The 25,655-nt window shown below is 40.1% G+C and overlaps 1 protein-coding gene and 1 non-coding gene across 3 annotated transcripts in view; both read left to right on the top strand.

The window, feature by feature from the left end:
• The first annotated feature begins 3,956 nt into the window (after positions 1-3,956).
• The window catches only part of SMAD5 (SMAD family member 5), a 57,518-nt gene continuing 35,819 nt past the window's right edge, over positions 3,957-25,655 (top strand). For both annotated transcript variants that reach the window (XM_065918590.1, XM_065918591.1), the window contains exon 1: positions 3,957-4,091. The gene's annotated coding sequence lies outside the window, so the exon portion shown is untranslated. The remainder of the gene's footprint in view (positions 4,092-25,655) is intronic.
• TRNAC-ACA (transfer RNA cysteine (anticodon ACA)) lies at positions 18,843-18,914 on the top strand. Its single transcript has one exon. It is a non-coding gene; the product is annotated as a tRNA-Cys (tRNA).

A 25,655-nucleotide genomic window follows, 5' to 3' on the forward strand; every position in this document is an offset into this window, starting at 1 on the left:
GCAGCAAGATTCCTTTGCTTCCAGCAGAGGCAGCTATTACTCTTTTACTTTCCTTTTCCTTTTTTCAATACATTTTGTATTGATTCTCAATTTTGTGTTGTGATAATAAAGGGTCTGTGGAATATTAAGGGCTCATTTCACACAAGAACACTCAAATTTTACTGGAAAAAAAAAATCCTTTCAAATATTGGGTAAAGTCACTTTAGCGTATTCTCTGGTTGGCACAGAACCTTGGCTTGCTCTGTTAAAGACTAATGTGAAGTTTCTTTTGAAAATTGTAACATGATGTTTTTTTCTCTGTGGGATCTTGGGGTATGTCTCTGCACAGCATTTCTTTAGAACTTCACTCTTCTCAGCACTTTTCCCAGTTTAGCTCTGCCTGCTGCATTGTTTCCAATATTAAGGATGGAGGGTAGGGCTAATTTGTCCATTGAAGAGCATACAATTTTCAGAACTTGGAAAGACATCTTTATTGTCTCCCAGACACTGTCCAGAGGGGTCACACAAACTTAGACATTTCTTCCTTTGATGTCCACTTGCCATGGCTGTGTGACAAAGTGAGATGTCTCTGAGGTGGCTACCAGATCTCTTTATGGATTTCTGTGATATCATTCATTGATCCCTCTACACTGGGCAACTCCTTGGAACATTACCACATTTTTCCAATTCTACTGGAGGTCCACTGGTCATTTAGGGAGAATCTTCTGAGCTATAGCAAAGGGTCAAATTGAGATATATATTAAATATATTGAAACCAAACCCAATTTGCCTCAATTACCATATATTTAAAAATAAGAGTTTAAAAATATGGAAAGACCGAGTTAAGTATTCCAGTTCTTCTTGTTCCATATATGCTCTCACATTTCCTAAAAATTACCTCCTTATAAAATTCAGGATGTGAGTATGTCACTGACCAAATATTTAAGCTGGTTCTTTACATCAAATGAATAATTAACACAGTTATTGGAAAAGTTCAAAGAAAGGGCTCATTTTCTCCCCAAGCATCAACAGAACTAGAAGGAAACTGTTTGGGACTTAAAATCAGGGTTGTGAATTTCAGCATGATTGATATTTTGCGCTAGATAATTCTTTCTTTCTTCATTTCTTTCCTTCTGGCTGCTCTGAGTCCTCGCTGCTATGCGTGTTTTTGTCTCTAACTGTGGTGGGCTGAGGCTACTCCTTGCAGCAGTGCTTGGGCTGCTCACTGCAGTGGCTTCTCTCGTTGTGGAGCACAAGCTTCAGCGTCGTGGTACGTTGGTCAGTAGTCGGGGCCCGTGGGCTCCAGCGCGCTGGCTCTGTGGTTGTGTCCCATGGGCTTGGTTGTTCTGTGGCATGTGGGATCTTAGTTTCTGGACCAGGGATTGAAGCCGTGTCCCCTGCCTTGGCAGGTGGATTTTAACCACTGGACCATCAGGGAAGTCCTGGGCCGGATAAGTCTTGGCAGAAGAAAACTGTCCTGTGTATCATAGAATGTTTAGATCCCTGGCCTCTACAGAGTAGATGTCACCAGCACCACCTTCCTAGATGTGACAACCAAGATTATTTTCAAATATTGTCAAATGTTCCCTTGGGGCCTTCGGCACTCCCTGCTTGAGAAGCACTGGTGTGAGTTTTCCAGTATTTAGCTTCTCTATAAGTAATACAAAATTGAATATTGAAGCTGCTTCAGTTTGACCTTTCTGGTCAGGTGAACGCTAAACTGAAAAGGCAGTTTGTCTCTTTTGATGCCCCACCAACTATTCTATCTGTTCAGATCATCCTGTTCTACATTAGCTTTTAGTCCCTGTCCCCAAAACAGGGACTTCCTTATTCCTTTCCTATGGCTCTGACAGGCCTGTTCATTTGCCATCTGATAGTCATTTTGACTATATAGATCTTTAATGATCTGATTTTTTTTATACCCTTTGAATGCTGGGTACTGCCTTGTTCGTTGGGAGGAGTTTCTCTTCCTGTATTCTATGTTATCATCTCTTTCAATTTAAGACCTAAGCTGAGCCTACACAACAGTTTGGAGAAGTTTGAGTCTCTGGTTGATTTGATCAGTATTTGGACACACAGATCAGGAAGCAAAACTGTTGGCTTTGAGATAAATCTGAGATTGTGAAAGGAATCCTGTAATCACAAATTGTTCTTTACATATGTGCAGTGACTATGAGACAGAAATAGTTTGTTTTGGGAAGGATTTTACTGCCTGTTTGAGGGCAGGAGTGGCTGAAGGGTACAAAATATTTAAACCACGTTTTTATGTCTTATAATGTTCAACAAACCTCTCTGCAAGCATCAGTTCTGGGGGGAAAAAAGGATCCTCCAACGCAGGGTTATGGGCACTTTTGGGAGTTGTAAAGCCATGCAGGCTCCAGAAATATGTGCCTTCCAAGGGCTGGAAACTTCTGAATTAACAGCAAATAATCAGTGAGTGTGACAAAGAGTTAAAGTACACAGACTTTACTTTCACAAACTTTATGATGTAGTAAAGAGTTTTAAGACATAGACCTGAGATTGCAAACTGATGGCCAGCAGGCTAAATCAGGACCATGGATTTGTTTTACTTGGTTTGTACAGGGTTGGCGTCCTGAATGTCTAAGAAAGAAAAAAATAAAGAATGAAAAAAAGTTGCTACATACATAAAACTGAAATTTTGTATTAAAGTCCAGATTTCCAGCTGTTTTTGAAAAATCAGAAGATCTACCAAAACTGGGTCCTTATTTCCACATTTCCCCATGGTGACAGTTGGCTAGAGTGAATGAAATAGCAGCTGCCCACTTTGAACAGAGGAGGCTCTCTCTGGTTCCGCACCCAGGCCCACTACATTCCCTCATCAGGCCTCTGTCCACATTTGAGATGACTATTCTTAATGCAGAGACTTGGACAACATTCACCATGCCTCTTCCCTGTGGAAAAGATGACTGAAGCCTGGAGCAAAACAGCTGCTTCTCACTCGATGCAGATGAGATGACCCTGCCTCACGGCACCACTGCTGGCCATAGAGGCAGTGAGCAGTGGTCAGATTTGGGATGTATTTTGAAGGGAAGATTTCGTGATGGTTTGGTTTAGAGAATGAGAGAGAGGATTTGAAAATGACTCCAATTTTGATTTTCATTTATTTTTAAAAGTAAACCTATAGCGGAATATTGGAAAGTCAGTATTGAACTTTTAAAATAAAATTATTTAAAAGTTTTTCTTCACTAGTACTCTCCAAATTGCATGCCCTAGATGGTACTACTATCATTTTCTGGGAAATGCCGACACTCTGGGGAATTGGGAAGGGGGAGAACATTGAGAAGAGCCCCAGTAACTAAGAAAAGAGATTTCGGCTCCTGCCACAACATGGAGCATAGGGACCTCGGTCTATGGATTGCCTCTGTGCACCTCTGTGTCCCCATGTGCAGGATGGTGTATCTTAAACTACAGGGGTGTCAGTTCATGTACAGGACACCTGCAGGAGCTACAAGGTCTGTCACTGCCAGACACAAAAGTCTCCAGGAGTTTCACACGGGAGGGGTTTTGGGGCTGCATCCAGTAAGAAGATATTCGGAAACTTGCTTTGAGGCTACTTTTTCACAGAAAGAGGACTCTCTTTTCTCAGATTTCTATTACAAATCACTAAGAGTAGCAAAGTTATACCCGACGATGTTTTTATTTACACTTTAAACAGGACTGGGAAAATCGCCAACTGTCCATGTCGAAAACAATTGTTTTATTTTATTATAATGTGGGTTAATTTGGTTAGTGGAGACTACCAGTGGCTATCGTGGTGGTGGGAACTAGCCGACTGCCAGTCCTGGGCCCGGCCATGGACGCGAGATGGCTCTGGCAGATCGGAAGCTGGAGTTTGCGGGCGCCGAGCCAAGCGCGGAGACTTCCTCCAACCGCGGGAGCCAGCCGGCCCTTCCCTCGGTCTGTCCCGCAGCGGTCACTCGGCCGCTTGCGCGCATGCGCCGACCCCGCGGCGTCCTCCCCGGCTCCTTCCCTCCTTCATCCGGGTCCTGGGCGAGCGGGCGCCGTGCGCGTGTCCCGCTGCCGAGCTGCTAATAAAGTTGCGCTGAGGAGAAGCGCCGCGACGGCGCCGGGAGAGCGCGCGCCGCCGGCCCGTGAGTGAATGTGGGGCCCCGGGACGGGCGGGCCAGCGAGTGGGACCGTGGGCTGCAGGCTTTGCCCGGACGCGGTTCTGCCCTAGCGGCCGGACTCGGGCCCAGGCGGGGGCGGGCGGAGCGGAAATCACCCGGGCCTGCGGGGCGGGAGGTAGGCCGAGACCCGGCCTGCCAGGGTCCAGGCGGGCGGCGATGGTGCGGCCAGTCCGGCTGGAGGCCTTGCCTGCCCCGGGGGCGTCCCGAGGCGGAGCCAAGGCTGGCCCTCGTCCGGGCTCCGCCGTTACCATCCGGACTGTGGCGGGAGGCGTTCAGGACGCCCTCGCGGGGATCCCCAGCCCCACTTCTGTCCGGGCGAGCGGTTTGCCCTTCCTTATGCGAGCGCCACCCTCAACACACACCTCTGGTGGGACTGCCGAGCTCGGGCGAGTAACTTGGTCGGCTACATTGCAAAACCGTCCAGTGGCTTGATGAATCCGTGCCGCCGCCGTCGCTTTGTGTTTCAAAGATAAGGATCCACTCTTATCGGTGGGAATTACACCCCGGGCAGTTGTGACCTGCTCCTGCACTCAGCTGGTAGTTAGACCCGGTTTCTGCCACTTGCCATGCCAGTTTCCACCATTGCAAAGATTTCTTCTACTTTGTGCAAACTTTTGCTTCCAGAAAAACGACAAGCAGTATCTGTTTGCCTTCATCATATTCAACCCCTGCCGGGGTCTTTCACTCTAGTGTCAGGGCTCAGATTCATATTCCGTCTGCCCCCTCCCCACGCCCTCCCTCTTTCCTCTCTTCCCCTTTCAGCTGCTGTTATTACGTGGAGTTTGGAGCCTAAGCTTTGAAAACTCCCATGTGGCGCCTGTCTTAAGTCGGAGCATGCTCAGTAGCCAAAACAGATTTTGGTTGCAAAAAAGAACTGAGGCGAGGATAGTCGGGTATTTGGACGTTCGCCCACTTCCTAACAAAATGTTCCAATTCTGGTTTGGATGGCATTGGAGACTGGAGCTGTAGGCCAGCCCAGAGGTGAGGAATGCCTGAACACCCTGGGCCAGATCTCTATCTTGATTGTAGAGACATTGTTTCCTGACCAGCTGGAGGTCTAGAGAGAGACAGGGGGAAAAGCATTCCTGGCTGCCCGTGCATTTACATGGGTGTGGTACTAAGTGTATCTTGTTTACCTTATCTTTCTCGGTGGAAAAAAAGTTTTGAAGTTTGGTCGGGTATGTCACATCATGCCCGTTGCCTAGTACCCCCCAAAGTGTTCTTATTTAGCAAAAAGGCTGAATAGGTGGGAGGTTGTGGCTTGGCTTCACAGAAGTTTAGAGGAAGGGATACTGAAGTTGCTGTTTTCAAATTCTTTCGAAAATTCTGTTACTAAACTTGAGTAGTTAAATTTCCTTAAATTAGAGTACCTAAACTGTCCGCAGTGAATTAGTTTTTAAACTTTCATTTGAAAGCTAAATGGTTGAAAACCTTGGTCCCAATAAATTAGTAACGTTCCAAGCAGTTTAAAATTGTTCCTAGGTGCCAGTGTTGTGGAAGACAAAACCTAGACACAATGTGAACATTATTGATCTGAATATTTTTATGAGTGTGTTCCAAATAAGGAATTTTTTTTTTTTATAATTCTGAGGGCTTTCCTGGTGGCCCTGATGGTAAAAAATCTGCCTGCAATGTGGGAGACCCAGGTTTGATTCCTGGGTCAGGAAGATCTCCTGGAGAAGGGAATGGCTACGCACTCCAGTATTCTTGCCTGGAGAATTCCATGGACAGAGGAGCCTGGTGGGCTACAGTCCATGAGTTTGCAAAGAGTTGGACATGACTGCATGTGCGACTAACACACATATGTATATAGATCTAAACAAATTATTTTATATTTTGCCTCTTATTGGTACTTTGGTAACTTTTACCCCCCTCTAAGATGAATCCAAGATTACAGAAATACAAAACAGTTAAGAAACAAGTTTAAAAAGTGTAACTTTCATGAGAGTTGTGTTTATTATGTTTAGACTTTTAGAATTTAACTTTTGCATGATTGTCTCCATAGTATCCTCCTTTCTTCCCTCTCTGTCTTGCTGCTCCCTCAGTGTGCCTTTCCTTTCACATAGCTGCTTTTATTGCATAAACTGTACCTTTTTATTTTTGCTAATAAAATCCATCTGTCATTTATGCCTCCATTTTTTCAGATCACAGTTGAAACAGACTATAAAAGTTAGATGAACCTTTCCAACTGACTTTCTTCCTTTTTTTCTTTTTTCTTCTTAGATTTTAAATTCATCCCATGATATAGTTTAGTTAAGAGAACAGTGAACTGGAAAAGAAAAGAATAAAATATTTTTGTAGGTTCTGTGCAGATTTGGTGGAATTATCTACTTGTCTGGTTCACAGGGTTAGGCGCCACAAAAATGGGTAGATTGGTATGTGCTACATTTCTTTCCCCTCTGGCAAAGTCAGTTTTAATTTCAGTGGGAGACAGTGGCAGAATGTTGTTACTAATGAGGTTTGAATCAGATTGTTTACTGGTTATGTAACATGTTGCTGGGAGTATTATTAAAAGTTGCCTTCTGTATCAAGGTAGAGGCAAGTAAATTCTGCTTACCCTCTTCACTGGGTTTTAATTCTTGGCTGAACCTGAAGCACATTAGATTATAACCATAATTATACCTGGGTAGCCTGTCTGTTTCCTGTTTTCATCATGAACCCAAACATTATGATTTGCAGTGATGATCTTTTTTGTGCCTTGCGTTAAACGAGGCAGTATGTTTTCTCTTACTTCTGAAAAGAGATTTGTAACTTGGTCAAATCAAAGGTACTAGCTTCTTGTCTTTTGAAGACTAGGCACTAAAATATGAAACTTTTAAAAATTTCTTGGTGACTTGAAATACTATTCTTAAAAATCTATTTAATACATATTGTTTGAGTCTTTTTATGTAAATTTTAATGTTACCAGTAGTATGTAGAGTCTGAATAAGAAAGCCCTTTTTGTTTATGACTTATCAGTGTTTATTATTACCAGATGTATATGTTGACTTAGCTGACTTGAGAACTCTTTAGGATATAGCTGCCTTTATTCCCTTCATTATCGGTTTTCCCTGTTCTCTTTATTTCTAGAGTGACTGTATTCCTAGTCTGTTCGTGTGTTTCATACTAGCACAAAGAAGAAACTGAAATAGTTTATTTCTTCAAATGTTACAGCTCCCTTAGATCCTATAGGTTTGCCGGTATACTAATAAGGTCAAAAACAGTGGAGAAAACTTCCTTTTATAAGGGACAGTCTTATAAAAGCCTGAAGGATGATTCTTATTTCTACCAGTCTGAATATTTTGGAGAAAGGATTATTTGGGGGTAAGACCCAAGAAGACTGCACAGAGGTAGAATGTTTTTCCCACCAAAGATGATGATGAATGTCCTCACAAAGCCTGTCCATGTCTTTTTACACTTTGATTTTCTGCTTCCAAAGTTAATGGAACAATGGTAGTTGAAACTCTTGATGCTGGCTTATCCAATTCATTGCCATTACCTAGAACTCTAAATTTGAGAGGTACATGTACTACTTGGAAGGTTAAGATATAAAATTCTTTTTGAAAAATTATTAAAAGCTAGATTGTTGTTAGGACCAACTAGTTTTTCAGTCTTATATTCTAACATCTTTCAGTGTTTCACAACTTTGAAAAGATGGGGTAATTACACAGTTACTATTTTTTCATAAATAATCAGCTAGTTCTTCACTCTGCAGTTTTATACTTTTTTGCCCTGGGCACCTAGGTGGGGAGATTTTTGGCCTCTATTAGAGAAGTGGTATCAGTGACTTTTCTTTCTGCTTTTATTGTATTCCTAACTTGGTTGTGACAGTATTTTAGAAGAAAGTATTCTTTATTAGATGGTTCCATGTGTGCGATACTGTAATTGTAATTCATTTTTGGAAGTGAGTTGTTAAAGTGCCTTTTGTAAATAGGATTTGCTTTTGAATTCTTTGGTACACCAGTCTCTGCTTATAATGTGTATATATATAAATTACAGAAGGTATACTCTGGAAATTTGAAAATGGCCTAGTGAGGTTTAACTGGATTTTTCCTTTTTGATGTCCATATATGTTGTTTTGTTATTATTGAAAATAATAGTAAGAAAAAGACTGGTGTCACCTTCCTACCTTTCTTTGAACATAGTAGTTGGAGTCCTATAAACAGTCTTACACTTTTTAAATTTAACTATGATCTCAGAATATGGCTGGTACTTTTTCAAGGCAAGCTTTGTTTTGATCACTTCTGTTTTCATGATATGTTAGGATCTGCTTAGCATCCTATCTGGTAGACTATAACTTGAGATCTAGTTATTCTGGTTTGTTGTGTTTCTAGGAAAAGAGGGGCACTACAGAACTTTTTCAAAGCTAGTCTTTCATTTTCTTTGCCTTCTTCACATCTTTCTGCCCACTCAAGTGAGTAGATGAGCTTATCTGGAAAATGTCTTCATAAAGATTTGAAATATATGTGGCGTACACAAGTTAGCACTTTGTACTCCAGAGAGACATTTTGTAACGTACTGATTTGGTATCTGCTGTTGGTGATTTTATTATTTAAAGGAAAGCACTGCAAAGATTGACCAGCTCTGTGTCTGTTCCTGTGCCTGCAAGCCTATGCAGGTATTCTCAGACACATCTGGTAGCAATGTCAGAAATCTTGCAGGCTCTGTGGGGGTGAGTGATACATCTAGATCAGGCCCTGCTTAATTAGAGGACTTAGAGAAGCAGGTGAGGTTTAAAGAGTGATTAGAAACTGGGAAACAGAAGTCTGGATGTGGGAGATAAAGACTCGCATGGGCACAAAGAGAGCCCAGCTGAGCGTGTTACGCTGTGAGAAGTGTCAGCCCTCATGTGTTCAGCTCCTAAACGGCTCTGAAATCACTATGAGAGCTTTGGATATCTTTGGAAATTTGGGAAGCATATTTGGGAAAAGTGATGATTTAAGTGTTTCTCTAGGAAAATGATTTTGATTCCCGTGTATTTCCTCTTCTTTCTAGATGATCTAGTAAGGAATAGGTTTTCCGAATCTAGGAGAGCTGTGGGGCCAGCTTGTTCTTGGTTTCTTTCTCTTATCTGCTTGCAGTCATGGATGTGGCTTACGCATTTTATAGTGATTATATACCTAGGTCTAGGATTGGTTTGATAGTGATGACGGGTGTCTACTTTTGCTAATACTTGGTGACTAAAGATGTTAGAACCACAGTGGTAAGACATTTTTAAAGCTTTACCCCCACCAACCACGAAAAAGTTAACCTCTGAATGTGTATAGGCAAGTGACTTTCTCCCATTGCGGATGGTCCTGAGGGCCTTGGTTCTCAAATCTACTGCAGAACCTGGAAGGTAGGGCCCTGCTGTCAATGAATCTGAATTTTTGTGGAATGGTTATGAAGGATTTGTTTCTTTAAAACCCCCATCAGTAATTCTTCTGTATAGGTTTGGTTGAAGTGATGGTGGCTTTGACTCATATGCACATTTATTTGCGAGGGTTGATGTGGTCAGGAGATTTCCTTTTGGCTAACGGTGTTGGGTGAAATTTTTGGGTTGGTTTGCTTGCCTTTTATTTTGGATTGAAGCAGTTAGAGAGACGTTAGAGCAGAAGGTGAAGGCGCTGTTTCTTTGACTTTTCCTTTGACTCTGGGCCTGAGCAGTGTGTGTCTGTATGTCTGTCTGTCTGGGGCAGGTTTGTGTGTATGTGTTTATGGCAGGTCAGGAGGTTCTACTCAGGTAACTTGAAGTCAGAGCAAGACTTGGTTTCTTGACATTAATAACAATTCATTTGAATGGAAACCTGGCTAAGTGTAACAACATTTTCTTCATACATTCATTCTATGTAAAATCATCCTTTAGCTTCCCTATCAGCCTCCCCTAAATCAATCCCATTCTGGTAGCCCTGGTTGACACCTTGGAGTCCTTGGAGTTTTTGACTCCTCCATTCTCACATTCCCCTTATCTCTTCCATCAGGAAACCTTTTGTCTCCCAAAACATGTGAAATTGTCTGTTTCTCACCACTGTGCTGCTATCATCCTGGTCTGAGCCACCATCATCTCTTACTTAAATTGATGCAACACTGAACTGATCTTGGTCTCCCTGCTTTCTACCTCCATCCCCACCCCCTCCCCATTTTGAACATGTGGGCCAGAGTGATTTTTTAATAATATAAGTCTGAAAATGTCATATCTTCACTCAGAGCTCTCAAGTGGGTCTACATGTCACTTATGGTAAAGGCCAAAAACCCTTATGTTACTGCATGGCCCTTGCCTGTTTGACTCCATTCTTTGTTTTTCCCCTTCTTCTTCACTTATTATCAGTCTTCACGGTCTTGTGGTTACTTGAATGTGCCAGACATGCTCCCACTTTGGAATTTTCACATTGCCCGTTGCCTTTGCTTGTACTAGTTTTCCCTGCCTGGCTCACTCTTTGGTGCCTTCTCAGTGAGGCTCAGCCCAGCCACCATGTTTAAAATTACACTTCTTTCATAGCACTCCTGATCCACCTTCCTGTTTTATTTTTCTCCATAGTATTTTTCGCCTAACAGCTATCCTGTATCACTCATTTATTGTACTTTGTCTGTCTCCCTCCACTGGAATGCAAGCTTTATGAGGACAAGGATTTTGGCCCCCTCTCATTCACTTCTATATTCTCAGCGTGTATACTGCTCAGTTCAGTCACTCAGTCGTTTCTTTGTGACTCTTTGTGACCCCATGAACTACAGCACGCCAGGCTTCCCTGTCCATTACCAACTCCCAGAGTTTACTGAAACTCATGTCCATTGAGTCAGTGATGCCATCCAGTCATTTCATCCTCTGTCATCCCCTTCTCCTTCTGCCATCAGTCTTTCCCAACATCAGGGTCTTTTCCAGTGAGTCAGTTCTTCTCATCAAATGGCCAAAGTATGGAGCTTCAGCATCAGTCCTTCCAGTGAATATTCAGGACTGATTTCCTTTAGGATTGACTGGTTGGTTGGATTTCCTTGCAGTCCAATGGACTCTCAAGAGTCTTCTCCAACACCACCACAGTTCAAAAGCATCAATTCTTTGGTGCTCAGAATTCTTTATCTTCCAACTCTCACATCCATACATGACCACTGGAAAAACCATAGCCTTGACTAGACGGACCTTTCTTGGCAAAGTAATGCCTCTGCTTTTTAATGTGCTGTCTAGGTTGGTCGTAGCTTTTCTTCCAGGGAGTAAGTGTCTTCTAATTTCATGGCTGCAGTCACCATCTGCAGTGATTTTGGAGCGCAAGAAAATAAAGCTACTGTTTCCATGGTTTCCCCATCTGTTTGCATGAAGTGATGGGACTGGATGCCATGATCTTAGTTTTCTGAATGTTGGGTTTTAAGCCAACTTTTTCACTCTCTTTCACTTTCATCAAAAGTATCTTTAGTTCTTCACTTTTGGTCGTAAGGGTGGTGTCATCTCCTAATCTGAGGTTATTGATATTTCTCCCAGCAATCTTGATTTCAGCTTGTGCTTCATCCAGCCCGGCGTTTCACATGATGTACTCTGCATATAAGTTAAATAAGCAGGGTGACAATATACAGCCTTGACATACTCCTTTCCCGATTTGGAACCAGTCTGTTGTTCCATGTCCAGTTCTAAATGTTGCTTCTTGACCTGCCTACTGATTTCTCAGGAGGCAGGTCAGGTGGTCTGGTATTCCCTTCTCTTTCAGAATTTTCCACAATTTGTTGTGATCCACACAGTAAAAGGCTTCGGTGTAGTCAACAAAGCAGAAGTAGATGTTTTTCTGGAACTCGCTTTCTTTTTCGATGATCCAGTGGATGTTGGCAATTTGACCTCTGGTTCCTCTGCCTTTTTAAAACCAGCTTGAACATCTGGAAGTTCACAGTTTATGTACTGTTGAAGCCTGGCTTGGAGAATTTTGAGCATTACTTTGCTAGCATGTGAGATGAGTGCAACGCGGTAGTTTGAGCATTCTTTGGCATTGCCTTTCTTTGGGATTGGAATGAAAACCGACCTTTTCCAGTCCTGTGGCCACTGCTGAGTTTTCCAAATTTGCTGGCATACTGAGTACAGCACTTTCACAGCATCATCTTTTAGGATTTGAATTACCTCAAAGAGAATTCCATCACCTCCACAAGCTTTGTTCGTAGTGATGCTTCCTAAGGCCCACTTGACTTCACACTTAAGAATGCCTGGCTCTAGGTGAGTGATTACACCATTGTGGTTATCTGGGTCATGAAGATCTTTTTTGTATAGTTCTTCTGTATATTCTTGCCACCTCTTAATATCTTCTGCTTCTGTTAGGTCTATAGCATTTCTATCCTTTATTGTGCCCATCTTTGCATGAAATGTTCCTGCAATGCACCTCAATAGTTTTGGTTGAATAACTTGGATGAATTTAGCAAGTTCTCTGAATATGCTTAGTACTTTTTTTTTTTTAAGTACTGTTTTTTAAAGATTACATTCTAGTGGGAGAGTCAAAAATTAAGAAAACCAACACATACTTACAAATTGGTAGTACAGTGAAGGAAATTAACATAGTATTAGATTAGAGATTGGGGAAACCTACTTTATATAGAGATAATGGCTTGATCAGGGAAGGTGTCGGGGATGATAGCTAAAGCTGAAGCCTTGGAGAGCTAGACATTAGTAGTTGGGGCTTGAAGAAAGTGGTCCAGACAAAGAATAGCATTTGTAAAATCTGTGAGGTACAGAAAATATTCTAGTACAGGAAGATAAATGCTTTTGAAAAATGAATTCTTACTTTTATTTATTGGAAGCCGAAAGTATTTGACCCTATCTTTGATTGATATTTCTTAAATTTCAGCCTCCAAATTTGTATAGCTCTAAAATTACTGGAGAGAATTCTTTTGAAGTAAAAATGACTTTTATAAATCCTCTTTAGTAAGAATTTTAATATGGTTGAGATACATCTGCATTTCCATTTTAAAGTTGGTTTTCCCTGGTAACTATACAAGAAATTCATGTTTAAGATGTGCAGAATTGCATGAAGCAGAAAGTAAAAAGTATCCTGAATCCCTTTCCACCCCATGGGTAATTCCTTTCAAAAGCTTTGTATTCACATTCTCTTTCATTCATTAGACAAATACTTATTGAGCACATGTATCATTCAGCTTACAGTGATGAGCAAAAACAGATATGGCTCCTCTCATTTACATTCTTGCCAAGTTGGACTGGTAAATATAAAAACATAGCCATGTTAAGTGCTGCAAAATAGAGATACGTGACAGAATAAGTGTATATAATAGCGGGGTTTCAGCTAGGCAAGGCAGTCTGGGAAGGCTTCTGTGAAGAAGGGATGCTTGAACTAAAATAGAAGTATGATGTGTGTGTGTGTGTGTGTGTGTTTTGTAATGTGATATATTCTTTTGTAATGCATGATATCTCTTAATTTTATTGCTGAGGTGCTACTGTATTCTTTGGATTTACAAGGTACTGCTCTGTATTGTTTTTCTGTGGTTGATAGTTGCAGTTTTTCAGAAGAATTTCAGGGAACCTGACATACACAATGATTTCTAAAGCTCATAAGTAAATACCAGTTTTCTTTCTAGCTGTCTGAAATGACAATACCCATCAACAAAAGAATCAGCTGGTTGGTGCAAATGTAATTGCGGTTTCAGACTGTGAATTTTAAATCATTATAACTAGGCTCAAACACATCTTTATTACTCAAAATAGGAACCATTATAATCGATGCATTTTTGCCAGTGAGAAATAAGTTTATTCCTGTAGCGTAAAAATTCATGCCTCAAGATTCGACGAACTCTTGGAAAGCATTTTCTGTGTCCTGCTGGTTGTGGAAGCTTTTTCCCTGCAGAAAGTTGTTGAGATGCTTGAAGAAGTGGTAGTTGGTTGGCAAGAGGTCAAGTGAATATGGCAGATGAGGCAAAATTTCGTTGCCTGTTTCTTTCAACTTCTGAAGCACTGGTTGTGCGACATACAGTTGGGTGGTGGTGTGGAGACAGATTGGACCTTTTCTGTTGACCAGTGCTGGCTGCAGGTGTTGCAGTTTTTGGTGCATCTCACTGATTGACGTCTCAGATGTAATGGTTTCACTGAGATTCAGAAAGCAAGTTTGGCTTTGGGAAGTGCTTTGGAGCTCCTTCTCAGTCCAACCACTGAGCCGGCTATTGCCAGTTGTATAAAATCCACTTTTCATCACATGTGACAATCCAATCGAGAAATAGTTCATTGTTGTTGCATAAAATAAGAAATGACACTTCAAAGCAGTGATTTTTTTTATTTTCATTCAGTTCACGAGGCACCTACTTATCAAACCTTTTCACCTTTCCAGTTTACTTCAAATGCTGAACTACCATAGAATGATTGACATTGAGTTCTTTGGCAACTTCTTGTGTAGCTGTAAGAGGATCAGGCTTTTCAGGTGGCACTAGTGGTAAAGAACCTGTCTGCCAATGCAAGAGACATAAGAGATGTGGGTTCAGTCCCTGGGTTGGGAAGATCCCCTGGAGGTGGGCATGGCAACCTACTTCAGTGTTCTTGCCTGGAGAATCCCAAGGACAGAGGAGCCTGGCAGACTAGAGTTCATAGGGTTGCAAAGAGTCAGACATGGCGGAAGAGACTGAAAACGCACACGGCAACTTCAGTGATGCTCTCAGTTGGTCATTATGAACTTCCAGTGACTGGCCATTATGCTCCTCATTGTCAAGGCTCTTGTCTCCTTTACAAAACTTCTTCAACCACCACTGCACTGTATGTTCGTTAGCAGTTCCTGGGCCAAATTCAATGTTGATGTTGCGAGTTGTCACCACTGCTTCATGACTCATTTTGAACTCAAATAAGATCACTCAAATTTGTTTTTTGTCTACCATCATTTCCTTCAGTTCAGTTCAGTAACTCAGTTGTGTCTGACTCTTTGCAACCCCATGGACTGCAGCAAGCCAGACTTCCCTGTCCATCACCAGCTCCCAGAGCCTACTCAAACTCATGTCCATCCAGTCAGTGATGCCATCCAACCATCTCATCTTCTGTCATCTCCTTCTCCTCCCGCCTTCAATCTTTTCCAGCATCAGGGTCTTTTCCAATAAGTCAGTTCTTCGCATCAGGTGGTGAAAGTATTGGAGTTTCAGCTTTAGCATCAGCCCTTCCAATGAATACTCAGGACTGATTTCCTTTAGGATTGACTGGTTGAATCTCCTTGCAGTCCAGTGGACTTTCAAGAGTCTTCTCCAACACCACAGTTCAAAAGCATCAATTCTTTGGTGTTCAGCTTTCTTTGTCATCCAACTCTCACGTCCATACATGACTACTGGAAAAACCATAGCTTTGACTAGATGGACCTCTGTTGGCAAAGTAATGTCTCTACTTTTTAATATGCTGTCTAGGTTGGCCATAGCTTTTCTTCTAAGGAGCAAGTGTCTTTTAATTTCATGGCTGCAATCACCATCTGCAGTGATTTTGGAGCACCCCCAAAATAAAAGTCTCTCACTGTTTCCATGGTTTCCCCATCTATTTGCCATGAAGTGATGGGACCAGATGCCACAATCAGTTTTTTGAATGTTGAGTTTTAAGCCAACTTTTTCACTCCTCTTTCACTTTCATCAAGAGGCTTTTTAGTTCTTCTTCACTTTCTGCCATAAGGGTGGTGTCATCTGCATATCTGAGGTTATTTATATTTCTCCCGGCAATCTTGATTCCAGCTTGTGCTTCATCCAGCCTGGCATTTCACATGATGTACTCTGCATATAAGTTAAATAAGCAGGGTGACAATATACAGCCTTAGCATACTCCTAGTCTAAAATAAATATAAGATACTAGCCAGTAATAAGTCATTAGCAAAAAACCATTAAAATGATGTATAACATAACCGCATTTATTTAAGAATGTATTCCAATATCAAATGGCAAAGTTCAACAGTGCAAAACCGCAATTACTTTTGCACCAACTTAATAGGTCTTTGTAAACCAGAAGTAAGCTATAAAAAAGCCAAAGTAATAGCAGATAATGCGTTCACAGTTATTAAGTCCCTCCAAGTTGTAAGACGTAGTACACATTCCTATCTACTCAGTTACTGGCCTTCTGTGCCTGCTGTATATATTCTTTATTCTGTTTTAATACTGCATCTCTGTTGACTTACCATATGAAAATCCAAAGTAAAGCTAAGTGATATGGGGCTTCCTTTTATGGTCCAGTGGTTGAGTCTGCCTTGCAATGCAAGGGACAGATTTGATCCCTTGTCCAGGAGGATCGAATATGCTGCAGGGCAGCTGAGCCTGTGTGCCATGGCTGTTGAGCCAGGCTCTGGAGCCTGCGAGCCACAACTACTGAGCCCATGCAGCACAAGTGCTGAAGCCTGCGTGCCCTAGAGCCTGTGCTCCACAACAAGAGAAGCCATTGCAATGAGGAGCCTGCACGCTGCAAATAGAGAGTAGTCCACATTCACTGCAGCTAGAGAGACCTTGCGCAGTAACAAGAGACCCAACATAGCCAAAACCAAATAAATACATTAAAAAAACACCGCTAAGTGATGTTCTGAACAGCACATGAAGCTCTTCATAGAATCTTCTCTTTTTTCTGTTTACTGTTTATGCTCTTTGAGATTATAGATAGTGTCTTTTAAGACTTAGTTCCTAGTACAGAGTATTCCTGGCTTATTAGGTACCTGATAAATTTGTCTTAATCAAATTCAAATCTGACTCCTCTTTGTATCACCCTCCAGATTTGTATATTTATTCCTTCTCTCTTGAGCTCTAATTACACATCTGCTTGGACCAGTACTTGATTTCTTATACCCCTCCCCCTCCCCCATCACCTTTTTACCTCTCTTGGCTGTAACCAGAATCCCCTTTTGGGGTGAGTGGTGTCTAATTCTTTCAGCTTTTAAACCTGTGCCTTCCTTAGATGGCCCTGTTTCTCTTCTCGGTGGTCAGCCGTCCCGTGGGTGGGCTGTCTGTAGTGTCCCTCGCATCTCTTCTGCCCCTGCCCCCTGGTCTGCGTACCGCCATCCTGGAGTGCCTTCCTCTCAGTCGGGTTACTGGCACGTTTTCAGTTTACGCTCTCGCCCCTCCTGGTTAAGCCTTTACTTGTCTGTGTGCTGTTGCCGTTTTTGTCTTCCTGAAATGCCTCTTTGAACGTATCTTTCTGCTTAGATAGAACTGTACCCTGCACACAGGATTACTTCTAGCAGCCTGACCCCTTTGCTTTTGTATTCAGCCTTTCCTTGTTTGGCTTTCATTCTGTGGTGGTGTCTTTCCCTTTAGCTTCACAGTCTAGCTGATTGTCTCCTCCCAGTCTCTTCTGCCTCATTTGGTTTAATGATACATGAGTTTTCCTTATTCCTGTCCTTTATTAACAACTGGGCCATGAGTTATAGATTGTCACTATTCCTTTTTGGATCTTGTGATAGACATTACTAAAATTTGTGCTGATATCATGAGCTATTATCCACACCTCATCTTTAAAACTTTCTTTTTTCACTTAGGTGCAGTGTGTGTGTGTGTGTGTGTGTGTGTGTGTGTGTGTGTGTGTGTGTGTGTGTGTGTGTGTGTGTGTGTGTGTGTGTTTAGGTGGGGGAAACAGGGAGCCTCTGTGTGTGTGTGTGTGTGTGTGTTTAGGTGGGGGAAACAGGGAGCCTGTCAGAAATAGGTTACTCTCATAGCTCAGTTGATAAAGAATCCGCTTGCACTGGAGGAGACCCTGGTTGATTCCTCAGTTGGATTCCTGGGTTGGGAAGATCCTCTGGAGAAGGGATAGGCTACCCACTCCAGTATTCTTGGGCTTCCCTTCTGGCTCAGCTGGTAAAGAATCCTCCTGCAATGCCGGAGACCTGGGTTCAATCCCTGGGTTGGGAAGATCCCCTGGAGAAGGGAAAGGCTACCCACTGCAGTATTCTAGCCTGGAGAATTTCATGGACTGGATAGTCCATGGGGTCAGAAAGAGTCAGACACAACTGAGCAACTTTCATTTCACTAATTCCTTCTTAAACAATCTTATTTATAACTGTGTAATCTTTCCACTTTTTCCTCCCCAATTTCCACTTATCTGGCATAATTCTGCTTCCTTTCTGTTCATTTTAAGGTTCCTCTAAATAGAAGTTTGAAAGTGTTTGATCACTAGATTTCATTATATTCAAACTGCAATATTGATGAGATTTAATCCCTGGATTGAGAAGATCCCCTGGAGGAGGGCATGGCAACCCACTCCAGCATTTGTGCCTGGAGAATCCCACGGACAGAGGAGCCTGACAGGCTATGGTCCATAAGGTCGCAAAGAGCTGGACATGACTGAAGTGACTTAGCACACATGCAAGATTTACCTTACTCAGATTATCCTATGTATTTCCTAATGGAATGTTAGATTTGGGGGGATTCTGTGGGTTTTAAGGTAGAACTAGAAGTTCCCTGAAAGATATCTTAAGCATTATTCAATTTTTTGTTGGGGCAATTTGTTTGTTTTATTAACTTTGTTAGTCTGCCATCTATTATTGTAAGAAGACTTGGCTTTTCAGGAGAAGGCTCAGTTTGATAACATTCAAAAAGTCTGGGTTAGTGTGACTTCAGAAGGGCATAAAAGAGAAAACGGAGTTTGTCTTCTATCCCTGCTTATGCTATTGAAATGTCACTTTAACATTTACTAATAATAACTGTTTTTGAAAGAACTTCTCCTTTTTGTTTTTCTTTTTTTTTTTTTTGCAAAAGAAAATAATTCCATGATTTGAGTTCCATGATTTTGGTTTTCATAGGAACTAATTAAATCACATTTAAGGAGTAGTAATAGATATGTTGGGGGCTTCCCTAGTGGCTCAGATGGTAAAGCGTCTGCCTACAATGCAGGAGACCCGGGTTCAATCCCTGGGTTGGGAAGATCCCCTGGAGAAGGAAATGGCAGCCCACTCCAGTATTCTTGCCTGGAAAATCCCATGGACCACGGAGCTTGGTAGGTTATGGTCCATGGCGTTGCAAAGAGTTGGACACGACTGAGCGACTTCACTCACTCACTCATTCACTCAATAGATATGTTATTCCCAATGGTGTACCTTAGGGTAGCTTTAATGTGTTAGGTGGCCCAGCATGACAGAGGCACACAGGATTTGCTCAGAAGCCAGTTTTCATGTGAGTCTTTGTCTTATGTATCTGGGTTATCAAATACATCTTCTCTTCTCCTTAGAAGAATGCTTGGAGGTGAGCAAGCCCTGGGGCACATGAATATACCAAAGATACGAAATACAGACTGTCTGCTGGGTAGGTCCTTTGGGAGTTAGAAGAGGCATTTATTCTCCTTAGATAGTTTATGTTTATCTTAGAATGTTTATGCATCATTAGGCAGTAGCCAAGCTTCTCCAGAATCAACTGAGGAATGTGAGAGAAGCTTTGAGGATTGGTGGAAGGGGAGGCAGGAAAGGAGAATGAGCACAAGAGAGAAAAAGAGTAGTAGATACTGGTGGGAAGTGATGGGGGAACATCCCAAAGTGCTTTGGGAAAGGGGGAAAAGAAAAGGCTGCCTTACTTCTTCTAAGTTGTGCATTATTTTCGCCTCATAACATCTCTGAAATTGGGATCTGTCTAATACCGTTGGCATCGGAATATTGCTTTTCACTAGGTGGCAGTTTTGATGTTGTCATTGCACGTGCATGAAATCTGCCTTTGCTGTTTTATTGCTGTCATTTCTCTTATTTACACCCTCGGGGAAGATCAAGCAAGGACCAGTATCAAAACTTGCAGGGTGGGTGTCAGTGGTTTGAACTATAATCCAGGAGTAATATTGGAACATTCTTCAAACCTGCAGTATTGATGGCAGAAAGATGATATTATGAAGAAAAAACTAAGTGATGAGAAAACATGGTGTGACAGTTTAATTTACAACTTTCTTTTCCTTCAGGGTTCATAAAATAACGGTAGATTGACTTTGTATGTTTGATGAAATTAAGTAGCCCAACTGTGTATTTAAAAATCCTGATCCTGATGTAAAAAAAATTTCATGATTATCAGAACAGTAATGACTACAGTTTCCCTTTGCTGAATATGTACTATGCCAGGCACTGAGTTAAGTGTTTATCTCATTTAATTCTCAGGACTGATATTCATTATACAAAATAGAAATAAATGGAGGTTTAGGTGTGTTAGATCCAGAATTTGAACCCCAGTTCATTAGACCTCAGATCTAGTGTTTTTATGTGTTACAATACATATATTAATATTAATATTCCTGTGTTGGTTAGCCTTATTGTATATTTCTAACCAGTTTTCTTGTTCTGTCACCTATGTTCCAGCAAACTGAGCTGTAATATTTTCCCGTCCTGGTAGATAAAGTCTGATTTTATGTCTTTACGGGAATAGCATTTATGCCTAAGATACAGCTACTTCATGCCTTTTGTCTTTCTCCATTCCCTTCCCCCAAAGGCCATCCCCTGAATTTCTTTAACATCCGGTTCGCTCTAAGGATATCTGCCCTTCTCCATGGTGTATTGCAGAGAGGGATGGGCACTTTTAGTTGATTATTAACTTGAAATTCTTTACAGTTAAGTTCTGGGCCTGATTTATCTTTTAGCCATTTAGCATCTAGTTTAGTGGCTTGCCCTTTTTAGGTATGCTTTAGTAAACAGCAGCAGCAGCAGTAAACATGTATTGGATAAGTAAGAGTATAAATCTGAGGTTAAGTGTAGCACGTTATTTGTGCCTTAGTTGACCCGGAAAACATTGTAGGAAGGGAGCACAGAAGACCAGATTTAACTACCCCACAATCTGTAACCCCTAAAGACTTAAGTTACTGAATGTAGCCTTTTTGAATTTTTCTCTATTACTTTGATAAGTTTAGCAATAGTATTAAAGAGTATTGTGGATGACTGTGAATACAATCAGCTGATTGAATTGAGGATGGGTGTTCTCAGTGTTTCTAAATTCATTTTATTTAGTGAAAGGTGAAGGGAGTGTGGAAAATTGAACTAACTTTTCTTTTTTTTTGTCTTATGTAATTTTTTTTCCATTTATTTTTATTAGTTGGAGGCTAATTACTTTACAATATTGTAGTGGTTTTTGCCATACATATTCATGAACTAACTTTTCAATGAGAGATTTAAAATTAAACCTCAGGTACTAGAAAACCTAATCATGCTCTAATTTTCAAAGGTATTGCAAGTTCACTTGGGGTTCATATTGCATATGCTAGCATATGCAAATCAAAAATTGTTATTTTAGTTTATTTTTATATACATAATGAAAAAATTATTTCATAATGGAGGATTTTTGTGAGGATAGAGAATAAATCTATTGCTGTATCACAAGCACTCTGATACTTTTATTTCAGTTTATGAGCCAATATGTTACTTTTAAATACATATTTTACAGAAAAGATGACAAGAGAAAATTGCTCTGTTACATGGATATCATAAACAGTTTCACCCACAGTATAACAATTTTCACTTAGAAATACAAATGCTAAGTATTAAGAAAGTGAATATGTGAAATACAGTTGGGCATATTCTTAGAGTGTTAAATGGAGAGTGTGGAATACCAAGCAGTGCTGTGTTAAACCTCAGTCATGGCCAGAAGTTGGGGAGACTATATATATGCAGAGAAAAAAAATTTAAGGAAGTAAGTATACCAAATGTTAATGTAGTGATGTGGGTAAGTATATTTTATAATTAGAACATTTGTATTTAGAAAAAAATGTTTTAAATGTAGTATATTATTCCATCATTTCTAAGATAATTATGTTCTTGTGATAAATGTGGCAGAAATGTCCTAATGATAATTTAAAAGGCTTTGGATTAAGTCTGCTATAATAAATGTAAATTTTATACAATAGTAACAAATAGTAACTTAGATAGGCCTTTCCTACCTCAAGAGTGACTGAGTTCAACAGAGAGAAGAGTGAGTTAAAGTAGGCTAAGAAGCTTAAGAAGCACACAGATGCTCTGTGACAATCCTGAAGGGCGGGGTAGGGAGGGAGATGGGAGGGAGGTTCCAGAGAGAGGGGACATGGGTGTACCTGTGGCTGATTCTTGTTGATGTTTGACAGAAAACTACAGAATTCTGTAAAGCAGTTAGCCTTCAATTAAAAAATAAATAATGTGGCAAAAAAGGAAAATTGAAAGAAAATCACCAGGCCCTATACTAATGTATTTGCACATGTGTATTAAAATGCACAGTTACCTGAATGCAAAAAAAAAAAAGTTGATGAGCTATGTTAAGTGGTATAAAAAAGTCAGTTTGAAAATGAACACATTGGATTATCCTTGGTTTCTGAAACTGTGTGGTCTTATTTTTTGATAACATGTAATGATTTGAATGTTTTGGAGAAGTCTAGGAGATGTGGGAGGTATTAATAGTAGATCTTGAAGGGGAGAGCATTTCTTTGCAGGAGGCTTAGTGGGCAGTCTTTAGGAACATAGGTTCTGGAGCTGGGCTGCTGGGGTTCAGTTCCTGACTTTGTTTCTTCCTATCTTTGTAAATAAACATCTAATTTATGTAAGTTACATCTAATTTCCTTTCACCTATTCTCTTATCTGTTAAATGAGAATTATGGAATTTACCTTATATGACTGTTTTGAGATTTGAATGATTTTCAGTTTATAGATGCTCCATAGTGCTTGGCATAGTGAAGTTTCAATAAATGTTAGTGGTATTATTCTTCTTATCAGAAGAATATTATTACCTGCTTTAGCAATTGCTTTTGTAGAAAGGAAACTGTTCACATTCTTAAAATAGCTGTATTGTTTCAAGAAAGTTAAATGTCTAAAAGTCTGCCTCTGTGGGTAACTTTTTAAGATCACTCATGCGCTTTTGTCATTTCATCGGTAGCAGCGCAGCCCACAGTCTACACTTCCTTTAGAGGGTTTTTAGCATGACACAGTAACAGAGGTTCATAATAATAACTAAGTCATTAAGAAAAGCTTATGCTACATTTAGGTCTTCATGAGCCAATGATATTTGGTTCAGGAACGCACTCATTCAAAATGAAACCACTTTAAATGCAGACCAGTGTTTCATAGTGGATTGTGAATAAAAGGTCTTATTGGGACTTTATTTTAAAAAAACTAAAAATTTGGGAAATCATTGTTATAATTGTAAACATGCATTAACTCTTATAATAAAGAGTGAATTGAATATAGGCCTAATTTTTCTCATAAAATAATTTAGTTGCATAATATGACATCCTTCATGCTTGACATTTGTGATACTAATATTAAGAGCATTTTTATTGTTGTGAAATACTTGAAAAAATATGTATCGGTTTCCCCGGGGACTTCTGTTAATCTGTTTATAGTGAAGTTATTGTTTCCGTACAGAGAATAGCTTGCTTACTGATCACTATAAAAGTGGTGTACTTCCCAGGCTCACTGTTCATCACCAGTGCAAACCACTGGAGTACTAATGAAGTTGTTATGGACATGTACTTGCCTTTTGGTTGACATAGCACTTGTTTCAGTTGGATACATACCTAGGAATGGAATTGCTGGGTCATAGGGATCCATGTTTAGCGTTAGTAGATGTTGTCAAACAGTCTCCCAAACTGGTTGGGCTAATATAATTTGTGTTTCTGTTGGGCTAACAGAATATGTGAGAGTTGTTTTGATTATCATGAACATCTGCTTTTTTTTTTTTTTAATTTTAGCCATTCTGGTGAATGTAGAGTGATACTTCACTGTTTTTTTTTAATTTTTAAAAAATTTCTTTGCTGACTAATGCTGTTGAACCCATTTTATCATCTAATGGCAGTTTTGATACCTTTTGTGAAAGTTCCTGATCAGGCCTTTTACTTATTCACTAGTGGATTTTTATGATCAATTTTGCTCCTTTTTTAACTTTGTAAGTTGAAACTTACAAAACAAGTACTTGGATTACTTGCGGCACACACCAGTTATACAGTTTGGAAAGTTAACATTTTTAAAAAGAATTCTGTTAAACGTTTAGTTTTTAATCATTCCAAATTTAAAGAGGTGAGTGCAGAGTTTGTCCCTTCCCCTTTCCTGGTGGTAGAGATTCATGTGTGAATAGCAGATTTCAGTTTATAAAACATCTATTACATGTATGTTTAAGTGTGTTTTTAGTAATTTAGGCACACATTATTTTATTACTTCGACATTTCAATGACTTAGGAACCATCATCCCTATTTTATAGAAAAATCAGTGGAGTTAGAAAGAGTGATACCTCATCATGGTCATATACCTAGTAAAGGATAGAATCTGATTCTCTTCTATTTTCATTATACTTAAAAAAATTAAAATAGTGCATTTTTGAGTTATAAAATATTTATACACATAGAAAAATAGAGAAAATAATATACTGATGATTTGTCAGATTTTCTTCTAATGTAGTTTTAAAAGAAACACAGCTAAAGCTTTCCCATTCTTTCTTCAGCCTTCTTTCCCTGAAAGTAATCGATATTCAGTATCCTGAGATTGGTATATGTCATTTTCATGCATACTTTTATTCTCATCTGTGCATGTCTGTAAAGAACTATTTTTTTTGTTTTAAATTTTATGCTGTTGCTCTTATAACGGTATTTTATGTTTTTTTGAATTGCTTTTTTTAAACTCTACTCATTCATTTAATAAACAAGCACTGTCCTTAGGTTCAGGGTTATATGATGATGGATAAGAAAGACAAGGCTACCTGCCTACTAACATTTTTGTGAGGAAGACATGTAGTTAATAAGTAAAATCAATATCATTGTTATGAATGCCATGAGAGAAAATTGAGCTGGATCAAGGTATAGAGAATGATATGGGAGTCAGATGTATGCTATTTTCGATAAAATAGTCAGGGACCTCCTTTTCAGGAGGTGACAGCTGAGCAGTTAAATTAATTGAGAGAGAAAGCCATGTTAAAAATCCGAGAGAGGAGAATTCCATAGGAGGGAACATCAAGTGCAAAGGCCTTGAGGTAGAAATGATTTCGGCGCATTTGAGAAATGAACAGCCTTCAGGTGTGGTTAAGTACAAAGTTAGCTAAGAGAATGCTAAGAAATGAGATTGGAGGAGAAGCCACAGGCTCAATCGTGTAGGTCCTATAAAGCAACGTTAAAGAATCTGGATATTGAGTGTAATGGGAAACAGCTGGATGATTTTTGAGCCGAAAGATGACATGGTTGATACCCTGCCTTTAGCTTTTCTTTTTTTGGCTGTGGCTTTGCAGCATGTGGGAGCTTAGTTCCTTGACCAGGGATCGAATTCACACCCACTACATTGGAAGCCCGGAGTCTTAACCACTAGATTGCCAGGGAAGTACAGTTTGATACACTTCGAAGATTACTGTTATACTGGAATTCTGTATATTAGAAAATAATATGAAAGCTCTGTAGAGATATGGAAAGATCTTGAGGATAGCATTGTTTATACATTTTTCCGTGCCTTTTTTCAACATACCACTATTTATGTAAAAAAGGTTGTGATTATTTATATATCTGTATTTGTGTAGAATTTCTCTGAAAAGATGTAAAAGAGGGATTCCCTGTGAGAAGGGGAACTGAAGATGGGAGAAAAATAGGAAGGAAGCTGACCACTCTATACTTAAAATGACAGGAAAATATTAAAATTGTAACAGAAATCATACACATCTTCAGTATTCAGTCAGCCAAATTTTCACAGTGACTCTCGCATAAA

The sequence above is a fragment of the Muntiacus reevesi genome, chromosome 1 (assembly GCF_963930625.1).
Source record: "Muntiacus reevesi chromosome 1, mMunRee1.1, whole genome shotgun sequence".
Lineage (NCBI taxonomy): Eukaryota > Metazoa > Chordata > Mammalia > Artiodactyla > Cervidae > Muntiacus > Muntiacus reevesi.